This window comes from Diceros bicornis, chromosome 14, assembly GCF_020826845.1.
Source record: "Diceros bicornis minor isolate mBicDic1 chromosome 14, mDicBic1.mat.cur, whole genome shotgun sequence".
NCBI classification, from domain to species: Eukaryota; Metazoa; Chordata; class Mammalia; order Perissodactyla; family Rhinocerotidae; genus Diceros; species Diceros bicornis.
The window spans coordinates 31,640,773-31,658,375 of record NC_080753.1 but is presented as its reverse complement, the minus strand read 5'-3'; the positions used below and the strand labels follow the sequence as shown (position 1 = coordinate 31,658,375).

At 38.6% G+C, this 17,603-nt stretch overlaps 1 pseudogene; it reads left to right on the top strand.

Moving 5' to 3' along the window:
• The first annotated feature begins 12,185 nt into the window (after positions 1-12,185).
• Positions 12,186-17,360, top strand: LOC131413796 (SLA class II histocompatibility antigen, DQ haplotype D alpha chain-like; annotated as a pseudogene).
• Positions 17,361-17,603: the final 243 nt, after the last annotated feature.

Genomic DNA, 17,603 nt, shown 5'->3' with positions numbered 1-17,603 from the left:
ACTAAGAAGGCATATAGGAAAAATATATTTGCAGAAAATTTTCTACTCATAATAGAAATAAAAAGTAAAATATCAAGAAATGAAATGAGAGGCTTCCTGAGAACCTCTACCCAAGAAATGAAATGAAATATATATGCAGAATCAGGAAAAAATTAGGAAAGCTAATAGGGATCCATAAAAAAATATAGATAAATGGAGCAATATACCCTGTTCCTAGATGGGTTTCTAGACACACTTTCTCTTTTTTTTTTTTACAGCTTTATTGATATATAATTGACATAAACTGCTCATATTTAAAGTGTATAATTTCATGAGCTTTGACATATGTATACACATATAAGGCCATCACCACAATCAAGATAGTGAACACAGCCATCATTCCTGAAACTTCTTTGTGACCCTTTGTAAACCATCCCCACCCTTAATGCCCAAGCAATCACTAAACTGCTTTCTGTCAATTAGTTAGTATTTCCTAAAATTTTTTATAAAATTAGCTTGTATTTTCTATAATTTTATATAAATGAGATCACACAAGAACTCTTTTTTTCTGTCTTCCTTCATTCAGCATAATTATTTTGAGATTCAACCACATGGATGCACATATCAATGATGTCTTCCTTTTTATTATAGAGTAGTATTTCGTTGTATATAAATATATACACCACAATTTCTTTATCCACTCACATGTTGATGAACACTTGGGGCTGTTTCTAGTTTTTGGCTATTACAAATAAATCTTTTATAAACATTCTGTGCAAGTCTTTGTGTATACACATATTTCCTTTTCTCTTGGGCAAATACCTAGGAATGGAATGCTTTAAAAATACGGTATGTTTTGTTTACCTTTTATAAAAGTTGCCACACTATTTAACAAACTGATTTTAGTACCGTTTTACATTCCCACCAGCAGTGTAAGAGAGTTCTAATTGTTTCACATCCTTCCCAACACTTGGTATGGACAGTCTTTTTAACTTGAGCCATTTCAGTGAAAATATGGTGACATCTCATTGTGAATTTAATTTGTGCTTCTATCATGGCTTAAGATGTTGAGCATCTTTTCATGTGTTTATTTGCTATCTGCATATCTTCTTTGATGGAACTGTCCAAAATTTTGACCATTTTTTTTTTTTTTTTTTTTTTGTGAGGAGATCAGCCCTGAGCTAACATCCGCCAATCCTCCTCTTTTTTTGCTGAGGAAGACGGCCCTGGGCTAACATCCATGCCCATCTTCCTCTACTTTATATGGGACGCCGCCACAGCATGGCTTACCAAGCAGTGCGTCGGTGCGCGCCCGGGATCCAAACCAGCGAACCCCGGGCCGCCGCAGCGGAGCGCGCGCACTTAACCGCTTGCGCCACCGGGCCGGCCCCTTTGACCATTTTTAAATGGGTTGTTTTTCCTCTTATTACTGAATTGTAAGTGTTCTTTATATATTAAAGATAAAAGTTATTTTTCAGTTATTTATAAATATTTTTCCCACTCTGTGGCTTATCTTTTTATTTTTATAACAGTATCATTGGAAGACAAAAATATTTAATTTTGATATAGTCCAACTTATTGACTTTTTCATTTACAGTTTATGCTTTTTGTTAGTTATGAAATCTTTGCCAAATCTGAAGGCATTGAGATTTTCTCCTACATATTCTTGTTGAATTTTTATAGTTTCACTATTGTGTTTAGGGCTATGATCCACTTTGAATTAATTTTTGTATGGTAATAGATTTGCATTGTTATTTTCTGACTAAGCTCTTTTCTGTCAGCTTCCTAAGGGCAAAGTCTGAGTGAATATCTCTGTGTTCCCAGAACTTGTTATAATGCCTGCTATCTATTAAGATAAAGATCTAGGTTCAGTGTTTTGTATATAGATATCCAATTGTCCTAGCACCATTTGTTAAAAAGATTTTCCTTTTCCCATTGAATTGCCTAGACACCTTTGTCAAATGTTGCTTATATATAGGTAGAGGTCTATTTCTGGAATCTGTATTCTGTTCCATTTGTCTGTATATCTGCCTTTACACTAATATATCACTGTCTTCATATAGCTGTATAAAAACGTCTTAAAATCAGATAGTAAAACACTCCAACTTTATTCTTCTTTTTCCAAATTATCTTTGCTATGCTATGTCCTTTGCATTTCCATATAAATGTAAGAATAAGCTTATTAATTTCTTTTATAAAGCTGATATGGATTGGATTGCAATTGTGTCAAAGCTATAAATCAATTAGGGAAAAACTGATATATTAACAATATTGATTCTTCCAGTCTTTGAACATGGTATACGTCTCCATTTATTTAGGTATTCTTTAATTTCTCTCAGCAATGTTTTATAGTTTTCAGTACACAGGTCGTATATACCTTTTGTCAAGTTTTTCCTGAAGTGTTTTGTAATTTTGCTGCTATTGTATACGAAAATTACAAATTCCAAATTTTGGTGATTTATTGCTAGTAAATAGAAATAAAGTTGATCATATTTATTGAACTTGTATCCTGCAACCTTGCTAGACTCACTTTTTCCTTATACTGGATTTTTCCAGAGTCCATAAAATGTTCTATTTTAGGGACTGACAATCTATGACCAGTGGGCCAAATCCAGCCAACCACTGTTTTTGTACAATTTATGGGCTAAGAATGGTTTTTACATTTTTAAGTGGTTACATTTTGGATGGTTACATAAGTATCTACATAATATTTTTGATTTTGTCTCTCAGACCACAAATCCCAAAATATTTACTATCTGATCCTTTACAGAAAAAGTCAATTTCTGTTTTATAGAGTCAATCACGTTGTGATTGACTGTGATAAAGACAGTTTTATTTTGTCCTTTCCAATTGGCATATCTCTTATTTCTTTTTCTTGCTTTTTACACTGGATATATCCTTCAGTATTATATTAACTAGAAGTGATGAAAGCAGAAATTTTTACCTTAGTGTCAATCTTAGAGGGATTCTTTCACCCATAAGTTTGATCTTAGCAGATTTTTCTTACATGCCCTTTGTCAGATAGAAAGTTTCCTTCTATTCCTAGCTTGCTGAGAATGTTACTGTACCAGGTCCATTTTTGCCCACCACCCAGAAAGCCAAACATGGAGACGATGAGATTGCAGAGAGAGAGAGAGTTTATTAATCACAAGGCAGCCAACTGGGGAAAATGGGAGAACAAGTCTCAAATCTGCCTCCCCAAAAATAGGGACTCAGGGATACTTATGGGGTAGGGGGCAAAGTGGTCTGAAATGATTGGAGGTGAGGAGAGATGAGATAATTGTTGATCTGCGTAAGGATAGTCAGGCTTCATGCCTCTTTGTAGGATGCATGTGCACAGAATGGCGGCATTAGCATACCCTGAGGGTGGAGTTCTAACTCTTGATGTCAAAAGGTCGCTTATCGGACACATGTCTGCATGGGCCCAGTTGATGGGTTGGCGGTCTCAACCAGCCTGAAGTGGACAAGGGGTTCCAATTCCCAAAAAAAATAGCTCAAACACCCATGACCATGGTGACCCAGGCTCCAGGTGGATGTTACCTATAGGAACCTAGTGGGAGTCAGATAGCATATTGCCTAAACAGCACAGTTAACAATGGGTAAGTTTATCATGCAGATTTAAGTCCTCACCTTCCAGTCTGATAAGTTTCTAGGTAAGGCCATCCCCTCCTTCCTGATACAGGGAAGAAAATACCTTTGCAAATGGAGATTTCCTTTACAAACATAAATGTCTCTTATAAAGGGCAACCAGAACTAAGAATGGGCTTAGCAAGGACCCTCTCAGATACCCGGAGATGTCTATGGTAATGGCCTGTTCTGGGGGCAGAACTCCCATCCCAAACTCCTTTGGTTAGTTTGTGGGGGTGGGGGCCAAAGTGTCTTTCAGGTAGAGACATATTTTTAGGTGGCCAATTCTGATCCCCTATAGTTACTAGCTGCTTAATCATCAATGGCTAACTGTTTGCCAGTTTCAAGAATTTCTATCATGAATAGGTGTTGAATTTTGTCAAATATATATTTTTGCATTAATTGAGTGAATACTTTCTTTGTGTGTCTGACATGATGAATTACATTGATTGCTCTTTCAATGCTAAAGCAACCTCGCATTCCTTGTATACACTCCACTTGGTCATGCTGCCGTATTCTTTTTTTATACTGTTGAGTGTGATTTGCTAAAATTTTGTTAAGAATTTTTGCATCTATGCTTATGAGGGATATTGGTCTGTAGTTTTCTCTTCTTATAATATTATCGATTTTGATTTTAGGATAATGGATAATGATGATATCTTAGAACGAGCTGGGATGTATTTCTTCCTCTTCTATTTTGCGTGAACAATTCATGTAACGGTGTTATGTCCTCCTTAAATGCTTGGAAGAATTTGCCAGTGAAAACACCTGGGCCTGGAGTTTACTTTGTAAGACGGTTTTAAGCTACAAATTCAATTTCTTTATTAGATATGGGGCTGTTTTAGGTTTTTCCATTTTCTTGAGTGACCTTTCGTAAAATGTGTTTTTCAAGGAGTTTTCCCATTTCATCTAAGTGGCCCAATATATAAGGATAAAGTCTTTCATATGTTCTTTTATTATAATTTTAATTTCTACACAATCTATAGAGATGGCCCTCCTCTCATTCTTTTTTTGTGAGGAACATTAGCCCTGAACTAACATCTAATGCCAATCCACCTCTTTTTGCTGAGGAAGATTGGCCCTGGGCTAACATCCACACCCATCTTCCTCTACTTTATATGGGATGGCGCCACAGCATGGCTTGACAAGCAGTGTGTCTGTCCGCAGCCAGGAGCTGAACCTGTGAAGCCTGGACCTCTGAAGTGGAGAGCGTGAACTTAACCGCTACACCACCAGGACAGCCCCCTTTATCTCATTCTTGATATTGGTAAATTGTGTTTTCTCTCTTTCTTTCCTGATCAGTCTCACTAGAGATTTATCAATTTTAGTGACCTTCCCCAAGAATTACATTTTTGTTTCATTGATTTTCTCAACTGTTTTCCTGATTTCCATGCCATTGATTCCTACTCTGATTTTTAATATTTCCTTTCTTTTGCTTCATTTGGGCTTCAGTTGCTTTTCAACTTTCCAGTTTCTTAAGGTAGAATCTTAGTTCATTTGAGATCTTTTCTAATTTCTAGTATGAGCGTTTAGTGCTGTAATTGTCCATTGAAACATTGCTTTGGATGCACTACATAAATTCGGATATTTTATGTTTTATTTCATTCATCTCCAAATACTTTCCAAATCTTCATCTGATTTCTCCTCTGACCCATGTTTTATTCAAAAGAAGTGTGTTTTTTAGTTTACAGATATTTGGTAATACATTTTTACATTGATTTATAAGTTAATTTCTTTTTAGTCAGTGAACAAACTCTGTATGATTTTAATCCTTATAAATTCATTGATCCTTAGATTCCTTTCCCTCCCCAAAAGTAGCATTTGACACAATTCTAAGTCCATTCATGTTAAAATCACCCAATAAAATAGGAATGTATGGATACTTTCCTTGTGTGTATGTTCCACTGGAGTAAAGGAAAGGCATGAAGGGCTCCGATTTTACTAAAACATATCTCTATTGTTTAATTTCTAAACTATATACATGTATCCTTCTGATAATTTTTAATATGTACTACAAAATAAAATATCACTCTTTGCGAAGTCTCAAGAATGCATTAGATAATGGCAGAGGATAATGAAAGCTCAGTGTGAAAAAGGATAGTGGCTTGTACTAGAGCAATGGCAGTCATGATTTTTTTTAAGCCTGCAATCTTATAGTAGCAATCTCTTACCTGTTGGAACATAAAAACTGAGCTCCTTGGTCTTTAGGTAAAAACAGGCTTTAAATCCTGCTCCATTTCATGCTTCTTTGCTTCTCAAACATCCAAAAGCACATCTCAGATTGCAGCATATTTTGGAAACATGGAATGAATAGTCAGGAAAATAAGAGCTAGCCCTGTTGCCACCCTCTAGGAAGGAACGCTGGCCTCTCCAAGTCCAGATCTCTGAAAGTGAGAGGAAGAAGGGAAAGCCCCAGCTTGCCTTGAATTTCTAAAGTGCAGTTTCTCCACCTGCTGGTCTATGCAACCCAATTAATATCCTTATAGCTGTCAATATCCTAGGACAGTGAGAGAGATCTTGAACTTCCAGTAGAATCAATGTGCTTTGGCAGTTTTACATCGAAAGAAAAACAAAACATAACTCCAAAATTTTTTAAATGTAATTTAGGTCTCTCAAGATGTGGCAATGAGAATTTTGCCACACATGGCAGGTTTTAAAAGAACACACTCCTTAGCAGTCCCTTTCCCCAGTATCTACTCCTCACAGCTTCTCCTCAGATTTTCTTCTCTTTCCCTTGTCTCTCTTCTATCTACCCACCCAAAATCTCCTCTCTTACTCTGCTTTTCCTGCAACACCCAGCTTCTTGCATTAAGTTAGCCTCCTTAGTTTCCCATTGTTTTTGGCTTATATTTCAGATAAGAAATCCGTTTCCTGTGTGGTTGTTGTCCTCCTCTGTATAAAATATTTGTTGGTTAGTTTCTTTTCTTCCTTTCTTGAAGGTTTAAGAGCAATTTTTTATTGTCGTTTTTCTTTTGTTTCTGATCTTGTAGTCAAAAAAGGTCATCACTAGACATGTGACTATTTGTACAATTTCATTATTCCTGCTTGATGCCTTTAAGTTGGATGAAACTTATCCATCCAAAAACTAAACTCTTCCCTTAGCTCAGGAAAAGGTCTTATATTATTTCTTTCATTATATTCTCTTCTATACCTATTATGCAGCAATTGGAGGATGCTATATAGAACTTCCTCAATATATTTTCTCAATTTTATGTGACTCGAGGTAGATAGAAGAAGGATCCAGTTTTTCTTTCTTCTCTCTCTCCCATCCACCTATATTTTTGTGACTATAGGACTGTTACCTGAGCAGTCTATTTGATAGCTGCTTACTTAGTTAGTACTTCTTCACCTGCCTTAAAGAGTGCTCCCTCATTACCTTCAAGAATGAAAACACTTTAAAATGAAAATAGTTTATCATTTTTAAAATGAAAGCATTTTAACATTATCTTATTCTTCCCTCTCTTCTTTAAGGATTCCAATATACATATTTGACTTTCTTTTGCCTGCTTTCTGTATGGATCACTGTATCACTGTGGCAGACACACTTCAGAAAGATCCAATAGCTAGTGAATTCAGTCACACAAAGGGCCCTCCCAAGAGATTGAAAGTGTGCCTTACCCATCCCCTCAGGTGTTGTCCCTCAAACATCTCAGCAAGGACAAACACAGAGAAGTGATTGTCTCCAAAAGATCTGTAGATGTGGCTTTTGTCTAATGGAGTGAATCCCCCAAATTACACAGAGACACACAAAGTTTTTAAGAACTACTGCTACCTGGACTGAAAGGGAGGAACATCCTGTCGATGAAAAATAACCAATAACTATTCTATAGATAAGAGAAATAAGGTAAATTTTACTTCAGCCAGAGTGAGGATTATAACCCGGGAAGGCCTTAGAAAGAGTTCCGGAGAAGCATGGTTTTCAGTAGTCTTATATCTTTTCAGAACAAATAACATACATTAAACACACCCAGGATACATCTTCAAAGTTTCAAAGAGGTATTTAGTAGCAAATTATCGAGTCAACATGACTCTGATGTTAGAAAAGGGACTAATAGGGGCGTTACCAATAGGGTGTTACTGATAGGGCGTCAGAGGAGAAGCATGCATATTTAACTTGAGAATACATTCTTTACTCTAATGGTTAAAGCAGATGACAATGTAAGCTTGACAGGCCATAAGTTAGGCTTCTTTGATTCAAGCCCAATCAGTTTTGAACCCAAATAGTTATCCCGTATACCTCAATATGTGAAAATCTCCTGTCAGTACAAAATGAAAGGAGTCTATTGCACTCCCAAAATTCTACTGTCAGGAAGCAGTCTGATAAAACTACTCGGCTGCAAACAAGTGCTACTGATACCAGCTCAAGACAAGGTTGACATAAGGGAAGCCATATTGTAGAAAAGAAACCGTTTTGTAACTTTGAATGACTTCTGACTAACTAACCCAGCTTGATATGCACCCTCCAGTAAATCTAATTGCTCTGTAGATTTTACAACCCTGCTTGTGCATGTACCTCCCAGCTGCGATAAGATGATAACTTTGCTCTTTTGAGTTCCTTAACTCAAAACTCCTTCAGAATGTGATGACCCCCAAACAGAGAGTCTGCTTATACCTCATGATTGCATGGCTGAATGGGAGCTACAGCTCCTTGCTGCTGCCCATCATCACGAGAGATGATCAAGTGCCACCCGGGAAAAGATCAAAATTCAAAATTAGAAGTACAAATTCAACTGAATGCTATCACTTTTGCAGCATCATAATGTTGAAAAATCATAAGTTGAACCATCATAAGTCGGGAACCCTCTGCAGTATATGTCATGATATTCTAGTTATCACTCGGGAATAATTGCTACGTGCCAGGCACTGGACTGTATTTAAACCTTATAATTAGTACTTATTTATAATTTTATTTCATCATCATATTAACTATCATGTAATAGTTTTCATCCCATTTTATAGCAAAGAACCTTAAGGCTTACATATTTCTAGTGACTTACTCAAGATGATGCAGCTAGTAAAATCAAAAGCAGTATTAAATACTTATTTCATTACAAAGTCCATCTTCTTGCTTTGCTACTCTGAACTATGTTATTGTTGTGAAGCACCTTTAACTACTGCAAGATGATCTTGGCCTTTATAGTAAAACTTCACCAGTGCATAATAAATAGAGTTTCATCAGGGCAAAATAGCTGAAAGTTAGAACTAAAGAATTTGAAAATATACAGGCTCTTAGAGAATATTATAAATGTTAATTAGAAGTAACATGGGTTCTGCTAAATAATTTTTTGGAGGGCTCCCAATGATGTAAATTATGACAAATCCCATTTATATTGACAATTTTAATTAAAAGTGCCTTTCATTTTCTTACTAGACAAAGGTGACATTAGACAAAGGTAACAAATTAGTTTTTGTCAAGATGGTATAACATTCCTCTGTCTGAGTCTGGTTCACTAATAATCTTATCTTACATTAAAATTATGACCTGAAGACTGAAGCGACTAGAACAAGGCTCATTGTGTGATAGCTGGATGAAGCAGGAAGAGGAGAGAGAGTCAGGTTAAAGACAGAGCTAATCTACGATCTCTTAGTTAATGACAATGCCTTGCTTGGACTTTTGCTTTATCCACAGGATGTGAGATCTGAGACTGGACCTTCAACTTCTTATCCAAGATACAATTCTGATCCCACGTTTAACATACTAACTTCCTAATCTGAGTTGAATTTTTTAAAAAATTATAATATTAATGGGTGAAATGGTAGAATACCATCAAGAAAGATTTTGGTCATTTGCCAAAATCTTAAGTAATTTCTGCAAGATACCAGTCAGGTAAATCTGGATCTGGGAAAAAACATAGAAACATGCTATTTACTGCACAGAAAGGAGAGTGCTGCGTGGTAAATGGAGCACATCTCAAGTGGAACCTCAAAAACTCTCTTGGTTCACAATGGCAGAGGCTAGAAAGAATGATAAGGCCACATATAAGGCCAAATATCTATCCTAGTTATGTTAGGGCACTGGATTCTAATCCACATGGGAGGAGACCCTCTCTCCCAGCAAAGGCTTGCCCTTGTCACATTTTGGCTCTGCCACTTACCAGTTGTGTGACCCCGGGGAAATAAGTTCACCTCTCCAAGCTTCAATGTCCTCCTTATAAATTGGGGATGATATTAAAGTATGACATGTATATGTAAAGAGTCCTAGGGAATAATAATTCAGACAGAGAAAGACAAATACCATATGATTTCACTCATATATGTGGAAGATAAATACATAGAAAAGAAGAACAAATTAGTGGTTATCAGAGGAAAAGTGGGTAAGGGACAGTGAAAGGGACAAAGGGGAACATGTGTATGGTGATGGATAAAAACTAGACTATTGGTGCTGAGAAAATAAATAAATTTTTTAAAAGCCACAATTGGAAAAAAAAAGTGTCCCAGGAGTTTTTTTATTCCAAGTGCAGTACATTTATATTCCTCACAACTGCCCAATAAGGAGCTGTTAATGCCTCTAGCCAAAGACCATCAGGAGCATACCCATGGTTGAACAAGTTGGGTTATTGTTCACTGCAGTGAGGAAGAAAACTCACCATGGGGAATCATGGAACATCTCAGTAAGAGGGTTTTGGAACCAAAGAGGCAGAACCAATAAGAGATATCTATAAAAGAATTATCGCAAGGAATTAGTTTACACAGTTGTGGGGGTGGAGTAGGAAAGTCTGAGATCCATAGGTTATCCATAGGCCATTGTCAGGAAGGGCAGGCTAGAACTCTCAGGAGAGGCTGAAGCTGCAGCCTGCAGTGGAATCTCTTTTCCCTCAGGGAAGCCTCAGCTCTGCTCTTGAGACTTCAACTGATTGGATCTGGGTCACTCTGATTATCCTGGATAACCTCCCTTACAGTCAACTGATAATGGACTTTAATCATGTCTATAAAATATCAATGTTTGATTGAATAACTAGGGACTATAACCTGGCTGATACATAAAACTGACGATTAAACTCATAGGTTTTGGGTTTGTGTTAGGTGATTTTGAGGAAGATTTAAGAAATAGAGATTTTTGCTCTTAATTGGATTCTGTCAGAAAGTGGGTGGTGGGGTGAGGTAATTCTATAATTTTGTATCTTCATAAATCTTATGTAGAAAGAAGGAAGACTATACTGAGACAAAAGATGTAACTGGTAAAGAAGTAGCAGTCATTCATATTATCTAAGAGAGAGGTGTGCTTGGTCATTTTTCTGGTTTGGATAATGTTCATGTTTTGCCTGTGTTCAGACATGATTACTGAGTGGGCTTGTTTTCTGTCTTGATCTACCATGGTCACAGTGTGGCTGCCCAATACTGCTGTTCTATGAAACTGTCTATGTTCTGCAGGAAAACACCAAAACCTACCTGTGAGTACCAGGCGATCTCCTGGTATCACCAAGGCCTAGTTAATAGTACCAGGCAGCTCCCAGATGCCAGAGGTTTTTCTGTCTCACCTGTCTTTATAGTCTTTGCCACTGCGACAAAGACAGAGTGCTGAGAAACTGGGGGCGATCTAACAGGGACAGGGTGATGGATTCTGAATGGAACCCCCATTAACTCTTGGCTTCCATATCATACAGAAAATCAATTCTTCTGAAAAAAAAATAGTAAGTCTCTCACCAGTGACTGCCTTTGACCTTAGTCCCTCACAAATATCTGGAATTTTAATGTGGCAGGATAAAGAATATGAAAATATCCAGTGGGTTAGGGGAATCAAACCAACTTTCGAAGTCACAGCAATTCCCCTCATTCCACCTTCAACATTTGACTTGACATTCTAAAATTAAAAAAAAAAAAAATCATAGAATGAGGCAACCAGAGTTTTGTAATCAACGTCCCCAAATTTCCTGTCAATGTAGTTAGGCAGCACTAAAACACAGAGCATAAAGAACACTCAAGGCAGGGGAAAAAAATCAGATGAAAGATCATGCAGTTACTGTAGGCAGCACTACATGACATTATAACTCCTTTTATTGCCCTGGGTGCAAATATTGGAGATTTTGAGATCAAGAGAAGAAGAACTTATCAACTGGATTTATATAAATAGAAAAGGTAAAGGTATTCCTTGGCTACCTCCAGCAAAGATCCCTTTGGTGAGTGGGTCAACTCAAAGTTTAGAGAATTCCATATGCACTATGGAAGAAAAAGAAAGAAAGTTAACGCACATATGGAGGTCAGGGAAAGGGGAGTGTGTGGGGACTGCTAGAGAGGGGGATCATTCCTGGAGGAGAGAATTCTCAGAGGTTGTAACCCAGAAAATCCTGAAGGACACCATATTGGTGATGACCTCATCTACCCCTGAAGCTGCACAGAAATTCCCACCCCTCTAGCCACCAGCAGGCATATACATATGTGAGAAGATTCTGATTTAATACTTTCTCTCCTTTCATAGAAAATTCCCTCAGGTCCACTCTGAGTGGAGGCTGCATCAGAACCAGAAGATTTCCCAATCTGTTCCAGGCCTCTTAGTACAAACTCTTCAAGTGGAAACTGAAGTGTCATCATAGGGGATTTTTCTGAATAGCCACAACCTGCTCTGGCACGGTTTGGTTTGGGTGTCTTTAGATTTCCTTCTCAGTTCAATCCTCACGGTTGCTCTACAACTCAGGACAGCAACTACTGAGACCACCTTGAAAAGAGGATGATCCTAAACAGAGCTCTGATTCTGGGGCCCCTCACCCTGACTACCGTGACGAGCACCTGTGGGGGTGAAGACATTGTGGGTGAGTGCACGATTGAGGGATGTGGAGACTAGTCCTGGGGTACAGGGACTTGGAAGGGAAAAAAAATAGAGATTGGCACAAAAATAGTAGAGACTTTTCAATGGCATTCTAAGTATTAAGAACATCTAAAAATTATGGTGGTTTTTCTTTCAGGAAACTAGAGTTCCAACCCACTCTCTTTGCTACCTGTGCTGTTGCAGAGTTCACCAAGGACATTATTCTGTTTCTGTTACTGGATTCAGTGAATATAGCCTGGAGGGCTCTATGACATTCACTCACGATTGCCTCAAGGATTAGCCATGTTTTCATGAGTGGATGTTACTAAAATTTCATGAACTCTTGCTCCCAAATTTCTCTGAACAACTTTCGAAGCTTTTTATATATTTCTCCTACAGTTCATTTTGGAGTAAATCATTCCATGAATTATGTATACTATGTAGCTCTAAAAAAGAGTGTCCTTTTCTTTGTCTCAGCTTTACATACATTTCCATGCTGGGAACTGGCACAGGTGGGGAGTGGGTAAATGAGTCCAGCTGAACACCTTTAGACTAGTCATTTTACCACATGGTCGTCACTTAATCTCAGTTACCTTATATGTGTCACCTCACAAATAATCAAATAAAACAAGTATGTAGAAATACTTTCCAAGTAATGAAAACATATAAAAGTCAATGATCATTCTTGTTTTTGAATTATTACTATTACAGGAGTAGCTTCATAATTTTTTTATTTAACAAAGTGAGAATATCTTTATTTTTATTTTAAAATTGAGAACTTTATAATGAAAAGCTTGGTTAATTACATTGTATTATTCTCAAATTGTCAGCCCAAATTACCCACCTTTCTCTTCACCTAATGAAGACCTATAAGAGGAAAACCGAGCAAGCACCAAGTAATTATTTGGTCCCTTAGGCCCCTCTGCCTTTGCTGTCCACATCTTTCCATCCTCTCTTTATACATTCTTTTATCCTCCTTTCCTTCCAGGATCCATCCCTGGCTCTTTTCCCTGTTGTTTTATTGACAGGAAGAGTGAGTTTGTAAAAAGCAAAGTAAAAAAGCCAAATAGTTCAAAGGGGAAGTGAAATGGAGGTTATTCTAACTTCAGCAACTTTATTAACCATGGCTTCGCCCATCCTAATTTTGTTTGGTAGTGGAAGTTTCACCTGCTACTCCAGAGCACTCTCAAATTTTCTTTCTGCAATGTCACATCAGAGTGCCCTGTTCAGGCTCAACTTACATGTTAGTCACAGTGGGCACAGTGCTGAAGGCCTGCTATGCCTGTAGGGCCCCATAAAAATGTTTTAATTTCACGTCTGGACCAGTGGCATAGTGGTTAAGCTTGCGAGCTCTGCTTCGGCAGCCTGGGGTTCGCAGGTTCTGATCCAGGGTGTGGACCTATGCACTGCTCATCAAGCCATGCTGTGGTGGCATCCCATACACAAAGTAGAGTAAGACGGGCACAGATGTTAGTTCAGGCTAATCTTCTTCACCAAAAAAAAAAAAAAAATGTTTTAATTTCTTTTAAAATTAGAAGAAAAAATGGACTTTCAGGATAGAAAAAAATGTTTTCATTTTTAATCTAGCCTGGGTTCTATTTGTCTTTGTACGAAATTGGCCCTTAAAATATGACTTTTAATATTTTTATGGAGGAAGGGGCCCACAAAAGCAACAGTGCTTAGGGCTCACAAGTCTTCATGCAGCCCTGGTCACTGCTGATCCTGGCTTCCATTTGGTTCTGCTGCCTCTGTGCCTGTCAGTCCTCCCCAAAATCTCTGTGTTCCTCAAGAATAGCAGTTGACATTCAATATACATTTTTAAGCACACAGTAAGCTAAGTTTTGGGGATTCAAAAATGAAAAGCATGCTGTCTGCCTCACAGAGGATGCACAGATTAGTGATGGAAAGAATATGGTGCAGGAAGGCAGAGGGACCATAGCTGAGCAGGACAGTGGCCTCAGCCGAGGCTGAAACTATAGAAATGAATTGGTTCTGTTGGCCCGGCAGTGTGATGTCCTTCAGCAACAGTCAGCAGCCCAGGACAGGTACGAGATGAAAGGATAATTGCGTTTATTCCTGTTTGAAAAAGGAGTCAAGAAAATTCGTTGTAAGGATAATAAGGTTTTGTTGGAGGGCCGTTTAAGTGATCAAGTGAGGGGGTTCATGCTGGGTAGGGAAGAAAGTGAGATGGGTGAGGAATAAACAAACTTGGAGAGCAGGACATTGGAATAGAAGAGGTGGAGGTCATAACATGATCAAAAACATGTTTAATGAGAGAACTTAGTTAAAATATGGGTAACTAAGCAGAAACTTCAAGAAAATTAGAGGTGTATGGAAAACCCTAAAAGATAACTTCATTTCAAAGAGGAAAATAGACCGCTTCAAAGACAAAGGAACATGAAAATATAATATAGTTTGGTTTGATTGGCAGATGAGGTATTTGTGGAGGATGTTGGATTTTAAGGCTGTTGATTTTCACAACGCAGAGCTTACAGAGTATACTGTATTGGCTCCTTTCCTCACCTGACTCTCCCACTACTCAATAAGCTCCTTGAGGGCAGAGACCATGTTGATTGATGTTTTACTCCCTGCTCCTCAAGATGTCTGAAACCCGGTTGATGCTTAGTAAATTAGAAAGAAAGGAAAGAGGAAATAGCAAAAGGCTCATATATGTCTTGACAAAATTGTCCAGTTAGGTTCACTTGGATGGAGTTCTACTGCTCTAGCTGCCATTATGTTTTAAAATCCTCAGAGAAGTACATTGTCCATTTGATGGAAAAGGCCATAGTTTACCTTGAGTCCTCAATGAATATGTGTCGAGTCAAAAAAAAGGAGAAGTTTAGTAACTTCTTTTTGCAAGAAAAAAAAAAAAAAGTGGGGAATAATAGCAATCCAAAATCTAATAAAGCTTCCATCATTTTTTATTTCAGAAGGAATCAGGTGCTCTCCTTTAAGGATCACTGCTGTTAACAAAACCTAGAACTTAGAAGCTTTGTTTGTTTTTTATATATTTTGTAATATTGTTGCTGTCCTTGTCATACTGTTTCTTATACCCTATAATAGTTAGAGGAAACTCTCTTAAAATAATAAGATCTTGTGTGCTTTTCCTTGATTAAAAAAAAGAAAAGGAATCCCTATGAAGAAAATATTCTGCTCTGAGACAGTCCTGAGGGCAGAGGAACCACAAAGAATATGTAATTACCTGACGAAAGAATTAAGTGAGAGAGAAAACTTACGAAACAGAGGGAAGTAAAGTGAATCTCTAGGAAGGAAAGCCAATACCATGATAATTCATTCACTCCTTCTTTTATCCCATTACAGTCTTTATCACAAGCCTACAGTGTGCCAGGCACTGAGCTAGGCACACAGAGAATAGCAGTAAACAAGGCCTGTGAAATTCTGACCTCATGGAGCATACATTATAGAGAAAACACAGACTAGACTCTAACTGGACAACTACTAACACTGAGGGGAAAGGAATCACATGCTGGGAATTTTGCCTAGAGACTGTGGCAGGGATGAAGCCCCACAATATTTGAAAATCAGTTTCTTCTGTCACTTTATTTAATAAGGTTCTTTTCTCTTCCCCTGGTTTCCACATTCCTGCTCCTCACCATCACTCATCAGCTCACCAGGTTGCCTCCTATGGCATAAACGTCTACCAGTCTTATGGTCCCTTTGGACAGTTCACCCATGAATTTGATGGAAACGAGGAGTTCTACATGGACCTGGAAAAGAAGGAAACTGGCAGCTGCCACTGTATGGCAAATTTAGAAGTTTTGATCCACAGGTTGCACTGAGAAACATAGCTACAATGAAACACAACTGGGACAACTTGATTAAACACTCCGAATCTACCTCTGCTACCAATAGTGTACGTTCAACATTCTGCCTCTCTTTATTGAATTTATCCCTCCATACCAGGCCTCACTCCTTTCTTCCCTCTGAATAGCTACCCTTCACTACTCTCTAAAACTCTCCTTTCCAAGGAGTCTCCAGATTTTCTCCTGGTGGTTGCTGAACCCTCATCCTGTCCTTTCTTACAAATCACATGTTTCCATGTAATACAAAGATCCTTACTCCTGTAACGCAATCCTTGAATTTTTCAAAGAGAGAACCCATAGACCTCCTACCTTAACAAAGTGGTCCACAGAGAGAAGGGAACAGGGATTTAGCAGAGGCAAAGTATAGTGGCTCCCTAGCAGAAGGGAAGAAAGAGCTCTTCCACTATCAGATGGGGAAACGTTGGTGAGAGGACTCCTCCAGGATGCAATGTGGAATCTCATGGCAAAGCTATTTGCAATTCACGTCTGTGCTGTTTCCTCACTATAGAGGTTCCTGAGGTAACTGTGTTTCCCAAGTCTCCCGTGATGCTGGGTGAGCCCAACACCCTCATCTGTCTTGTGGACATCTTTCCTCCTGTGATCAATGTCACATGATTGAGGAATGGGCACTCAGCCACAGAAGGTGTTTCTGAGACCAGCTTCCCTCTCCACAAATGAAGATTCCTTCTTCAAGATCTGTTACTTTACCTTCCTCCCTTCTGCTTATGATATTTATGACTGCAAGGTGGAGCACTGAGGCCCAGATGAGCCACTTCTGAAACACTGGGGTAGGTAGGAATTCCACCTCCTTTGGTACCTTCTTTTCTCTGTCAAGTCCAGCACATCCTGACTATTATCCCCTAACTGTCATGGTCCTAAACTTAACACTTCAAGAGTTTCCAGTAATAGACGTCACTCTCCTTCCTAAGCCCCCTACCCCAAGTCTCTGCAGAACCAACCCCTCCCCACCCCACCCCACGTACATGCACAGGAACACTCTGTATTCTGACTTCCACAACTTCACTTTCACAGAACCTGAGATTCCAATGCCTAAGTCAGAGCTGACAGAGACTGTGGTCTGCACCCTGGGGTTGGCTGTGGGCCTTGTGGGCATTGTGGTGGGCACTGTCTTCATTATCCAAGGCCTGCACTCAGGTGGTGCCTCCAGACACCAAGGGCCCTTTTAAGTCACACCCTACAGGGGAAGGGAAGGATTCAGATTTATTAGACTGGAGACACAGCCGAGGAGGAAGGAGAGCGGGAAGAGGTTGTGGACATAAATATGATTGTATTGTGGAACTAGGAAACAATATGATAATGGCACGGGAGCCTTGTAGGACTCATCAATCTCATGTCTGTCCTGTTGCAGGCACGTTGCCTGTCTATGACAGCAGAAGAATGGATATGCTAGATGACCTAGCACTATTTTC